The sequence below is a fragment of the Erinaceus europaeus genome (assembly GCF_950295315.1).
Source record: "Erinaceus europaeus chromosome 6 unlocalized genomic scaffold, mEriEur2.1 SUPER_6_unloc_10, whole genome shotgun sequence".
Classification (NCBI taxonomy): domain Eukaryota; kingdom Metazoa; phylum Chordata; class Mammalia; order Eulipotyphla; family Erinaceidae; genus Erinaceus; species Erinaceus europaeus.
Genome location: NW_026647115.1, coordinates 1,329,169 through 1,343,268, shown reverse-complemented (window position 1 = coordinate 1,343,268; position 14,100 = coordinate 1,329,169).

Below are 14,100 nucleotides of genomic sequence, written 5' to 3'. Positions count from 1 at the left end.
ATTCTGGTCTCTTTCCAACTCATCTATTTCTCTTCTTGCCTTCTCTGTCTCTAACTCTCACATGCTCTCACACACTCTGTCTTCACTCAATAATATTTTACTTATATACTTATTTTACTGACAGGCCCAGATATACAAAGAGAGTTACCAGAGCACTGCTGAGCTCTGGCTTGTTGTGTTGGTGCTTTCACCTAGGCTACTGGAGCCTCAGTTTGTAAGTCTTTCTGACACAAGCCATATTCTGTCTCCTCATTCCCATGCCAGTATCACTCAGAGTTTATAATAAAGATATGCATACATATATATTTATACAGATATATTTATATATCTGTCATTTTTAGAATTGTCGACATAAGTACTTGACCTTAATTCAGAATTACCACATTTATAACAGCCTAGTTTTTCAGAAATAATTGGCCATATAATTGGAGCAGCATTCAATACAAATATAAATTATAGAACCTTCCAATAGCATTTCTAATCGAGTTTCTATCAGCATCCTTATTGTAATTATCATAGCCCAGAACTTCCCGTCTTTTTCTAGTGTAAGCTTCAATATGTATGTGTGTGTTTTCTTTTTCCAGAAATCTTAATTTCCCCGGATCCTGAAGTGTTAGGTAATTTTTGAAGCAGCCCTCTGTTTCCCAGCAGATGGTTTCTATGTTTCTGCTGTAATCAGGTCTTCTTGTGGTTTTGGTTTCCTTTTTTATTTTCTCAAGTCCTCCTAGATCATCCCCATTCATTTGCATATTTATTTATTTATTCAGGTATCACATGAGGGGTCATTTCTTCTGCTTGATAGATTTTCTCTTATAATTGAAGGGAACTTTTGACGCACAATACATTTCCTGGGGCAAATACTACACACATATGGTGAAGGCTTGGGTTGTCTGGGTTCTGTGGGCATTAGAGCTGTTGCCTTACAATCTCTACAACCCAGGTTTGAACCTGTCATGAATGAACACAGTCTAGGGGTTTTTTGACTTATGGTCTATTTCCAAGTCTTCTATTTCTCTTCTCGCCTTCTCTTTCTCTGACACTCACAGGCTCTCACTCACTCTGTCTGCACTCATTAATATTTTACCTGTTTATTATTTTACTGACAGGCCCTGATATACAAAGAGAGTCACCAGGGCACTGCTGAGCTCTGGCTTGTTTTGTTGGCGATTTCACCTATGTTTCTGGAGCCTCAGCTTTGTAAGACTCTCTGGCACAAGCCATACTCTGTCTCCTCATAGCCATGCCAGTATACCTCATAGTTTATAATAAAGAAACACATACATATATATATATATGTATATATATATATATATATATATGATATATATATATATATATATATATATATATCAGTCATTTTTAGAATTGTTGACCTTTTATTTGATCTTAATGCAGAATTACTACATTTATAGCAGCCTCCTTATTCAAAATAATTGGTCATATATTTGGAGCAGGATTCACTACAATTATAAATTAGAAACCTTCCAGGAGCATTTCCAATAGCCTTTGTATCAGTATCCTTATTGTAATTATCATAGCACAGAACTTGCCACCATTTTCTAGTGTAAGCTTCAAAATGTATGTGTTTCTTTTCTTTCTCAGGGATTCTTAATTTGCCTGGACGCTGAATTGTCGAGGAATATTTGAAGCAGCCCTCTGTTTCTCAGCAGATGTTTTCTTTTTTTTTTTCTTTTTTTCTTTTTCTTTTTTTTTCTTTTTTTTTCTTTTTTTTTCTCTTTTTTTTTCTTTTTTTTTCCAAGTCAGCAGATGTTTTCTATATTTCTGCTGTAATCAGGTCTTCCTGTGGTTTTTGTTTTTATTTTTTATTTTTTTCAAATCCTCCTAGATCATCCCCATATATTTGCATATTTATTTATATATTTACTCCGATATCACATGAGGGGTCATTTCTTCTGCCTGCTTTTGCAGATACTAAACACTTCTACAGCTACTACTGCACTGTTTTTGAAAGTGACATCCAATGCACAATGTATTAGTATTGCATGGCTCTAAAGAGTGTTCCATATTTAACCTACAGTGTTTTTAACCTCACAAATATTTATTCTGTTCTTTCTTGGGGGATGAATGATTTACAGTCAACAGTTACATGTAATAGTGGCTAAGGGGGTAATTTTTCCCACTTTCCCTGTATTTCTGTACATCATTTGTAACTTTCTTATTGAGGAGAAGGAAACAGTCATAAATTGAGAGAGCAGGGCCCAAGCAGGAAGAGAGACAGAGAGACAGCTGCAACTCTGAATTGCCCCTAGCCCAGATTTTCTCTAGCTGGGTAAGTGGTTACCAGGGGCTCAAAATGGGGTCCTGGGCTTCCACATAGTTCTCTGGCATTCTTGCTTAGCCAGAATCTGGGCTACTGGCTTTCCCTGACCAGCTAGGTTCTCTATATGTAAGTTGAAGATGAGGCTGGCTACCTTGACACCCATGCTCTGAGACTATTACAGGTGAGCTCTGAGCACACACAGACACACATACAGACAGACAAACAGACACACACACACACACACACACACACACACACACACATACACATTATTGTCAGGTCTTGTAGTACAGCATATGGTGAAGGCTGGGGATGTCTGGGATCTGTGGGCATGAGAGTTGCTGCCTTACAATCTCTTAAGCCAGGTTTGAACCTGTCATCAATGAACACAGTGTAGGAGGTTTTTGAATTCTGGTCTCTTTCCAACTCATCTATTTGTCTTCTCGCCTTCTCTGTCTCTAACTCTCACATGCTCTCACACACTCTGTCTTCACTCAATAATATTTTACTTATATACTTATTTTACTGACAGGCCCAGATATACAAAGAGAGTTACCAGAGCACTGCTGAGCTCTGGCTTGTTGTGTTGGCGATTTCACCTAGGCTACTGGAGCCTCAGTTTGTAAGTCTTTCTGACACAAGCCATATTCTGTCTCCTCATTTCCATGCCAGTATCACTCAGAGTTTATAATAAAGTGATTTTTTTGCAAATACTTGGTACATTCTGATTTACAGCTCAATATTGACACCCTGTAGCTCTTTGGCCCTTGGTCACATTTCTTCTTTTCAGATGTAAAAACACTGAAGAGAGACAGGTTTTTGCCCTGAGGCTTGCACTGGGAACTAGGAGATGCACTGTGTCTGTTGCCAGACTAGGAAACTTGTGGTGCCTGTCCATGTGGAGAGTCTCCTTGATGAGTTACTTCTCAATCCTTTTTCACTCTGTCCCATTGGAGCTGCATATAGCTAATGATTTAGAGATTTTACTCCTTTGGACAATTCTTTTCCTGATGCACAGTTTCTCTCCAGGTTTTAGCAATCAGTTGTCTGTATGTCATATCGAATCCATTGTCGAAAATGACTACATCAGTGTCTCTCTCTCTCTCTCTCTATATATATATATACATATACATATACATATACATATACATATACATATACATATACATATACATATACATATATATATGTAACATGTAGAGGTCTGAAAATATTTTTTTAGCTAGAGAACTGCACAGCTCTGGATTAAGTTAATAATGCGGATACACTTGGCCCTTCTGAGCCACAGTCATGAGAGACATCTCACAGAGCCATTCGTATACCTCTTATCACTCTACAAATCTCTCTCAGCACAAACTACCGCTGCCAAATCATCTACTTCCCTCTTGCACTATTTGTCCACCGAGTCCTATCCCAAAATTGTAAATCAAAGAAGAAATAGACAGTGCAGTTCCCTGCACACAGGACAGTCTGAGGCTGGACCAGGGAGATGCATTATGCCAGCCTGCATCTTGGCTGGAGCATCACTAAGTCTAAGTCCAAATTGGAGAAGCGAGGGCAGTTTTGGAGAGTGGGCTGCAGGCCGAGTGTTGCTTCTCAGAGTGGGCTAAAACCTAGATGTTCTAAGTGTAATCTTTCCTCACAAACATAAAATATCAATGCCATTTTTAGAAGTATGCATGGGCATGGAGGGCCAGAATTTCTGTCCTTTTCAGTCACTGTTATTCATCTCTCTGACTGTCTCTATGTGCCTTCTTCACTGGGACCTTACTGGAAGTCAGTGCATGAATCATGAACTCGGTTTTCCTGATGTTGAAATTTTTCTTTCTTTGCCCTTTGGATTATATGGTCTCGTGCATATGGCTTAGTACAGAGGGGGAACTGAGGAGACAGCGATCCTGCTGCTGGTAATAGTCATATGTCCATCTCCAACTGCAGATGTCCAGGCCCTCTGTGCTTGACTCCCATTCTCCAGGGCCCTGAGGCTGACACTCAGCCTAAATGCAGCCCTCCTCACCTTCCTGCATGACATCCTTGTCCTTATTCCATGAGAGCCCAGGTCAAGAGCAGTGAAACTCTATCCCCCTGGCACACACATTGTTTTTTCCTCTAATGGGCCGAATGTAAGGGATCTGTGGTACTGATGGCCACACCAGTGTCCAGATTTTCCACGCAAAACGGAAGCTTCCAGGGTTCAGAAAGAGGGTGTTTTGATGGCTGTGGAATGTCTTTTCCAAGTGCCTCATGGGGTTTCAAATCCTTTTGAAACTTGAAGTTCTTTCTTGTATCTAGGGAATATTCTCACCTCTGACCTGAAGGCCCTCCCAACTAGGAGCACAGCTATCCCAGGGTCAGGAGGTCTGCCAGCCTGCTAGCTCCTGGAGGGATTCCTGAGTATGTCCTCAGGTCCCAAGTGGCAACAGGTGTTTTCAATTGCATTTATTAACTGCAGCCAGACCCTCAGTTGAGGGGCGGGGCTGTGATGTACACTGGATGCTCCTTATTTAGCCAATGGAGGCATCCATCTTCTTTTGTCAGTCCATAGCAAGGGCCCTGGGAGTTTGTGCTTCCTGCATGCAAAGCGACATTGTATGGGACACTCATGCATGCCTACTTCTGGGAATCTCTCTGAGTGTGATGTGTGGACACCAGGACACCATGATCAGGGATTGTGAGGCCAAAGGAGCAATTGCCTTAGTCGGACCCAAAGAGTAGGTGTAAGGGGCCGGGTTCATCCACTATTGCTTGGTCAAACACAGTTACCATCTATGATGAAACACAGCTCTTTCTGGGTTCATTCTGGGCTTGTAACCTGCTGTCCTGAGCAGTGGACTGAGAGCCTGGAGGCTGAGTTGGTAGCCAAATGTGACTGGACAGCGTCCTGCCCCTGAATTCTGAGGGGTGCACAGCTTCCCCCTTTGGCAGTTTTTGGATGATAGTGAGACATGAGATTGAATCGGGAACTCAGGAGAGCGAGAAATGAGAGTCCCTTTGCATATGCATTCTTGCTTAGCCAGAATCTGGGCTAGCTGGCTGGCCCTGACCAGCTAGGTTCTCTGTAAGTAAGTTGCAGGTGAGGCTGGCTACCTTCTCACCCATGCTCTGAGACTACTATAGGTGAGCTCTGAGCACACACAGACACAGACAGACAGACACACACACACACACACACACACACACACATTACTGTCAGGTCTGGTAGTACAGCATATGGTGAAGGCTTGGGCTGTCTGGGGTCTGTGGGCATGAGAGCTGCTGCCTTACAATCTCTACAAGCCAGCTTTGAATTTGTCATCAATGAACACAGTGTAGGAGGTTTTTGAATTCTGCTCTCTTTCCAACTCATCTATTTCTCTTCTTGCCTTCTCTGTCTCTAACTCTCACATGCTCTCACACACTCTGTCTTCAATCATTAATATTTTACTTATATACTTATTTTACTGACTTCTGGATGAAGTCCGCCATTGCATCCCTTGACCCCGGACCCCGGATCCCGGACCCCGGACTGCCTTCGTTGTCGAGCTGGTGGGTCGACCAGCCGTCCCTTGGGACTTGGTCACTGCCGGAGGGGCTCGCGGGTCGACCGGGCGTCTGGATGAAGTCAATCGTGGAACCCCCGACCCCGGACCCCGGACCCCGGACCCCGGATCCCGGATCCCAGATCCCGGACCGCCTTCGTTTTGGAGCCGGTGGGTTGGTCGCTGGAGGAGTGGCTCGTGGGTAGACCAGGCGTCTGGATGACGTCCGCTGTGGCACCCCTGGACCCCGGATCCCGAATCTCAGACTGCCTTCGTTGTGGAGCCGGCAGGTCTACCAGAACTCCCTTGGGACTTAATCTCTGGATGAAGTCAGCCTTAGGATCCCAGGATCTGGCCACCGCGCCACCCCACCACCCTGCCACCCCGCCACCCATTTCCTGGACTGCCTCCTTGTGGAGCAGGCGGGTCGACCAGCACTCCCCTGGGACTTAGTCTCTGGCAGAAGAATTTGCGCGTTGGAATGGAAGTCTGAATGATGTTGCACTCTGGCTCCTTGAATTGCCACAGGCTTCCTGGCTGTGGTTGTGGAGCCTCAGGAATCAGGGTCTCTTAGCATAACCATTATCCTCTCTACCCCTGCTAGGCAACACTTTGTATCTTTCTGGCCAGAAATTTGTATTGTAATTGAGTGGGTGGGTTGGGGTGGAGTGGAGTGGACTGAAGTGAAGGGTGAAGGGTGGTGGTGAGCAGAGTGTTGGGGATTCCTCAGAGAAAGGGTACCTGGTTGGTAGCCACCGCCCCCAATTTCCTTTCCCTCACCCCCCCGCCATTTTTATTCACTGGATTTATATATCTATATATTTTTATATATGAGCAGAAAAGAAATGTCTGTATATAATATGTATCATGTCTGTCCAAAACCACACACACATTCCTTTAGAAAATAAAACTGGGGGAGGGGAACAACACACATTGCTTGCTTGCTTGCTGAATGTATGAATGAATAAAGCTGGGGGTTGTGTGTCACAAAGCCTTATTTCTGCTGTTGTTCATCTCAAGAGCTACTGAGGAACAGGATTCCCTGTCTTGCACCTACAGGTTTTGTGAAGGCACCAGGGACTGACTGAAGTTGTAACCTTAGAGGAGTCCAATACATGAAAGTCTTTTGCATAATCTTGGTATCACCGGGGTCCCTTTCTCTCGTGTCTGATTCTATTTTAGTATATTCATTGTCTATTACATGCCTGAGAGAGCTTAACAGATTGTGTGTGTGTGTGTGTGTGTTGGGGGGTGGGGCGTCAGGGGAGAAGAGAAGGCTGTGCATCTCTCTCTCTCTCAAGATAAACAAATTATCTTTTAAAAATATTTTATTTATTTACTTATTTATTCCCTTTTGTTGTCTTTGGTTTATTTTCGTCGCCATTGTTTGATAGGACAGAGAGGAGGGGAAGACAGAGAGAAAGATAGACATCTGCAGACAGACCTGCTTCACCTTTGCCTTCTTGTGAAGCAACTAACTCCCCTGCAGGTGGGGAGCCTGGTGCTTGAACCGGGATCCTCACACCGGTGGTCCTTGCCCTTTGTGCCAAGTGCACACTTGACCTGCTGTGCTCAGGCCTGACTGACTCCCTTATTTATTTATTTATTTATTTATTTATTTATTTATTTATGAGAATGACAGGAGGAGACAGAAAGAACCAGACATCACACAGGTACATATGTTACTGGGGGTTGAACTCGGGGGCCTCATGCTCTATCCATCAGGCCACCTCCCGGATCACTAAATTATCTTTACGTCTTGGATAAAGATAGCCAGAAATTGAGAGGGAAGTGGTGGGGGGAGTGGGGGAGAGAAAGAGAGACACCTCCAGCCCTGCTTCACTACTTGTGAAAGAAGAGGAAAGAATACTGAAAGCAGGGTGTGTCCTTCTCCTCCTCCTCCTCCTCCTCCTCCTTCTCCTCCTCCTCCTTCTCCTTCTCCCAACAGCACTGCTCAGCTGTGGCTTATGGTGGTGTGGGGGCTGGAACCTGGAACCTTGGAGTCTCAGTGCTTGAGTCTGTTTGCATAAACATTATGCTCTTTCACTCACCCTTTCTTTGCTTGCTTGCTTGCTTTCTTTCTCTTTTAATTTTTCCTTCTCCTCCCTCTACAAACACCCACCCCCCCCACTAAATTTCATGCTGGACTACTTTGGCCTCAGGAAAACAGTTCGAGCTACCTCAACTTGAAAACAACAACAAAACAAACAAACAAACAAAAAACCGAAAAACAAAAAAAAAAGAAAGAAAGAAAATAAATGAAAAAAGAAAGCACATTTCATTCCCCCCCTCCCCCCTCTCTCTGCAGCTTGGAAACAACAACAACAACAACAGTTGAGTGTTGAGGGAAGATAAAAAAGACCATCCCGCCCCAAAGCTGGGACTATCTGCATCTGAATGAAGCCTTTGAAAGGATGGTCCACACTGGAGAGTTCCAGTTCCTTCCTTCCTTCATTCATTCATTCTCCTTACAAAAACACTATCTGTTTCTAAAAAGGACACACCTCCTGCTCTCCATCTCCCCAACTTGTGGTCAGTGGTCATTTCCCCATGAAAAATAAAATAAATGAATAAAAGAAATTTCTTCCGCGGGGGAGGGGGAAACCGAGGCTACAGATGCAGGCTGAGGCAGAGGAGGAGGAGGCAGAGCCATGAACAAGATCTTTGCTTCCAGCATTGAAATAATAATGTGAGAAAGCTGTCAGTCTGTCATCTATGGCATGGAAGTAACAGACTCTGGGGTGGGGGTCGGGGTCGGGGGGGGGAGTGTTCAGCTCTTGGGACATGATGGGAGAGGAGAACCTAGAGGGGGTTGAAGAGTTATGTGGAAAGATGAGACATGTTGTGCATGTACAAACTGTTGTATTTTTCTGTCGACTGTAAACCATTAACAACACCCCCCATGAAGGAAGGAAGGAAGGGAGGAAGGAAGGAAACAGAGAAAGAGAGAGAGAGAGAGAGAGAGAGAGAGAGAGAGAGAGAGAGAAAGGTCTCCTGTGAGCTTGCTGCATACCACCATGCCTTTTCTGGCTAGAGGCCCCAGATGTCCCAAGGCAAAGCATACCACTGTCAAACCAGAAAAGACCAGTGTTCCCATCTGCCTATTTCAGTGCCTACATTCCTATGATTGAAATGAAATATATATATAATCTATTTCTCTTTCTCCTCCTTCTCCTTCTCCTCCTTCTCCTTATCCTTCTCCTTCTCCTTCTTATCCCTCCAGGGTTATTGCTGGGCTCCATGCCTGCACCATGAATCCACCGCTCCTGGTGTCCATTTTTCCCCCTTTTGTTGCCCTTGTTTATCCTCCTTCTTCCCCCCCACCCCAGCACTGCTCAACTCTTCTTTATGTTGGGGGGGGTGGAGAATCGAACCTGGTAGGTGGTAGACTCAGGCATGAGAGTCTCTGTGATAAACCTATTCCTTTGTTAATGGTGAAAAGTGTAGAAAAGGGTGACCTACCAAAAGACAGGCATATACACAACTCTCTCCTCTCTCTCTCTCTCTCTCTCTCTCTCTCTCTCTCACACACACACACACACACACACACACTTTTTTGTTCTAAGTCCCATCTCTAATAAAATACTTTGGGGGGGCAGGGAGGGAGGGAGGGAGAGAGAGAGAGATGGATGAAAGTAACCCGGAAAAATGCCATTTCTTTGCATGTGATCAGAAAAGGTTCAGACTAAAACATCATTTTACATTTAAAATGAGAACATCTAAGAGTGTACGAGACAGCAACAAAGATGAAAATAGGTGGAACTCCACAGATGTTGGTGCGTGTGTGCGCGTGTGTGTGTGCATGTGTGTATAAAGGCCATTTACACATTGACATCCCCCCACACACACAGGCATAAACACACAGAAAAGGTGGAGGGATTAGGTCTCTCCTTTCTTTTCTAAGAATTCACCCCTCTCCCCTTTGGGTGGGGTATATAGTTTCCTAAATACACCTACCCCAAGCCCGGAAAAAAATTGATTTTTGAGTAATTAATTAATTGACTGCTTCACTTTAATTCATTGACTGGGCCCCCCTTCCTCCTCCTTCTCCTCCTCCTCTAACACCACCACTACCATCCCTTTTTAAATTATTTATTTTCTCACTCTCTCCCTTCTTTCCTTGAGTCCCCTCACCATGTGACACATGCCCTCTGATGGAGGCATCACTAAAACTATCCATTTACATGGTAATAGGGTTCAGGACACAAAGGTTTGTCACTTTATTTTCATTTAATTTTATTTTATTTAAGACTGTACTTATTTCTGAAGCAGAAAGATACGACGGGAGACAGAGAAAGAGCCAGACATCACTCTGGTACTGTGCTGCCAGGGTTCGAACTCAGGACCTCCTCGTCGTTGAAGGTCCAATACTTTATTTATCCACCGCTCAACCTTCTGGACCGCCACAATGTAACTTTTCATTTCATAGGAAGAAATCTAAGAAACCACAGTGAGAACCACTGAGGATGAAAAGAGATGGAACTGGGAGTCGGGCTGTAGCGCAGTGGGTTAAGCGCAGGTGGCGCAAAGCACAAGGACCAGCATAAGGATCCCTGTTCGAACCCTGGCTCCCCAACTGCAGGGGAGTCGCTTCTCAGGCGGTGAAGCAGGTCTGCAGGTGTCTATCTTTCTCTCCTCCTCTCTGTCTTCCCCTCCTCTCTCCATTTCTCTCTGTCCTAACCAACAACAACAACAACAATAATAACTACAACAATAAAACAACAAGGGCAACAAAAGGGAATAAATAAAATAAATATTAAAAAAAAGAAAAGAGATGGAACTCCAAAGGCAGTGGTGTGTTGTTTTCATGTCTTTCTCACACCCTGTACGGTGTCTCTGTGCTCTCTCTGTCTCTCTCTCTCTGTCTCTGTCTCTTTCTCTCTCTCTGGAAAGAATGGAGGGACTGGGGAGGCCCGGGTGATAGTGCAGAGGGTTAAGTACACATGGCAGGGAACAGACCTGCAGACCTGCTTCACTGCTTCTTCCAGCCTCCCCCCACCCCCACCCGCCATGCGAGAGGCTCTCAACCTGGGATGCCCACCCTGGTCCTTGCACTTTGTACCATGTGCTCCCAAACCACAGCGCTACAGTCAAGCCCCCTCCCAACCCCCACCCCAAGGTGTCTATCTTTCTCTCCCCCTCTCTGTCTTCCCCTCCTCTCCGGATTTCTCTCTGTCCTATCGGACAACAACGACAGCATTAATAACAACGGTAATGATGAACAACCAGGGCCATACAAAGCGGGGGGGGGTCGGGGATGGCCTCTAGGAGCAGTGGATTCCTACTGTAGGCATGGAACCACAGACATAAACCTGGGTGGAGGGCAGGGGGGAGAGGAAGGACTCTTAGGTCTACTTTTCCTTTCCTAGAACACTCCCCCTGCACTGATGTTGCTGTTGCTGTTGCTGTTGTTGCCATTCTAGGAGGGTGTTCACTGCCTGATAAGCGACTCCCCTGCAGGTGGGGATCCGGGGGCTTGAACCGGGATCCTTTCTCCCGTCCTTGAGCTTTGCAACCAGGGGAAATCTTTACAAGTGGTGCAGAAGTGCTGCTGGTGTATCTCTCTGTGTCTCAAACTCTCTCTCCCTCCCTTCCCTCTCAATTCCTGTCTATTTATTCCAGTGAATAATCAAGAATATAGAAAGTAAAGAAAGATAAAGGAAAAGGAAAGATTCCACTACTTCAAATGGGCTACTCAGGACAATGCTTTCCTTGTTAATATCCTCACAGCTTTCCATATGCAGAAAGGCAAAGATGCCATGTATTTTTTAACCCAGTTTTTATATATATTTATTTCGGTGCTTATTCATTTTTGTTATTGATGAATTAATGTTTTACATTTGACACTGACTAAGGATCTGACACCAGCGGTCTCCAGTACGCCTAGATGGTAGTCTGCCTCTACAAAACCGATCCATTGACCTGTCCATCCATCCATCCACCCATCCACCCATCCATCTATCCATCCATCCATTCATCCATCTATCCATCTATCCATCCATCCATCCATCCATCCACCAGTCAACCAAGCTAAGTACAAAAGGAGATCTCTCCTTGAATGGTGAAGACAATCAACGATGCACAGGTAGGTTGCAAAGGGGACAGTTTGGCTGAATAGTGCCAGGGCCCAGGCGTCTGGGCGCTGTTGCCTGACCTAGTCGCAGGGCAGTTGGGCTGCCCAGTGCCAGTGTGGCCAGCACAGATTTCCAGGGGCTAGGACATCACAGAGGGCTAGGCCACGGGGACCCCGCCCATCCTGTTGACCAGCAGCCATGACCCCCACCCTGAACTTGACCAGAGGGGTGGTGGCCAGCCACCAGAGCCAGAGCCCCAGGCCAAAGCAGGTGCTGGTCGGCCAGGCCAAGGGGCTATGTGCAGATTGGTGTGTGTCTGGGCATGGGGCTGGCATCTGACAGCCCAGGCCTGGGGACCAAGGTCCGCCAGGCCCCTGTCCCACCATGTGCACTGACACTCAGTCTTGCTGATTGACTGACAGTCCCTGCCCCTGAGATACCCACACCAGGTCCCTGGGTGCCCTGAGCTGCCCCTGAGTGTTGGTGTGTGCCTGCCTGGACACATGCCTCCGTAATGGAGGCCTCTATTAATCACGTTGCCTACTGACAGCTGCCCTCCTGCCCCTCCTCCTCCTCCTCCTCTTCTTCCTCCTCCTCTTCCTACTCCTCCTCCTCCTCCTCTTCCTCATCCTCAGAGGGACTCACTCAAGGCCCTTGGCCTAGGCAAGCCAGGGCTGCTGCTCTGGCTGCTGCAGCTTCTATCCAGTGGGTGGGTGCAGGAATCTGTTCCTGTTAGTCCCTGATTCCTGGGACCTTCCATGCCTCCAGCTCCCCCCACTCTCTAGTCCAGACCCCTCCTCAAGGATGCCCCATTTCCCCTTGCCCTCTGTCCCCCAGCTCCCCAACTAACATCTACTGTGTGCCTCCCTGCGCTATTTTACTGCCACCCTGCTTCTGCCCTTCAGCCCTGGGGGCCCAGGGCCAGCTGCCATCTCACCATCCATCACGGGGTCCTACCCTATCCCCCTTCCACAACACCCACTCACAGCCCTGCACACAATCATGGGCTCCCCTGCCTGCAGCCTGCCTCTCAAACAGTCTCCTTCTGCCCCCTAGCCCCCTTACAGCCTCTGCCACGGCCCCCCACAGACACCTGGGCTTGAGCAGCGCAGACATGCAACCAGCTCCCCTCGGCCCACTCCATTTGCTCGAACGTTGTCGAGAGTCTTTTTTTCATGCTGTAGGGGAGGGAGTTGAGACAGTCCAATGTCCCGGGGAGCAAGAACTGCAAATAGTCCATCTACAATGTAACATTTGGGTCTCAGGCCGCCCAATCCCTAGTGCGCTGTGCAGACCTTTGACTGGCAAAGACACCCCATCTGAGTGTGACATCTGGCTGGGCTAGTGGCTCTTTCTGTGGACTAGGAGACAGACAGACAGAGTTTTCAGGTTCAAAACCTGTACTTCCCAGAAGACGGTCATTCCCTACGGTTAAAAAAAAATTCCTGGAGCTGATGGCTTCACAAATGAATTCTACAAAACTTTCAGGAAACAGTTAATAGCCATACTTCTTAAGCTATTCCATAAGACTGAAGAAACAGGAATACTCCCTTCCACCTTTTATGAAGCCAACATCACCCTGATACCAAAAGCTAATAGGGACAGAACAAAAAAGGAAAACTACTGACCAATATCTCTGATGAACATAGATGCCAAAATATTAAACAAGATCTTGGCCAACCAGATACAGCAACAAATCAAATAGAGGCAGGTCATACTGACTTAAAAGTAAATGCAGGGAGATTTGGCGGTATGTCAGAGGGTTAAGGGCTTGTGGCACTCACGAAAAGAGGGGACAGGTGGAAGGGTCTGGGGTGTGGCGCCCAGACCCCCACCTGCAGGGGAGTCTCTTTACAGGGGGTGAATCAGGTCTTTAGGGGCTCTATGTTTCTCTCCCAGTCTGTATTTCCCCTGCTCTCTCCTTTTCTCTCTGTCCGATGCAAGTGTCAGTAAGAACAACACCAGGAACAATATCCACCACAGTGACCAAGCAACAAAGGCAGCGAAAGGGGAACAAATGGAGTGCAGGAGCTGTGGATTATTCGTGGCACAGGCATGAGCTGTGGCAATAACCCCTTGAGGCAATCAATAAATCAATGAATAAGTAATACAGGTAAGAGAGATGTATATGTCCCTGTGTGTTTACACTGAGTTAATGTCAAAGGACTTTTATTTGTTTTTTCATTTATTTATTTATTACCTTGCCACGAGAATTTCTTTTCCCTGC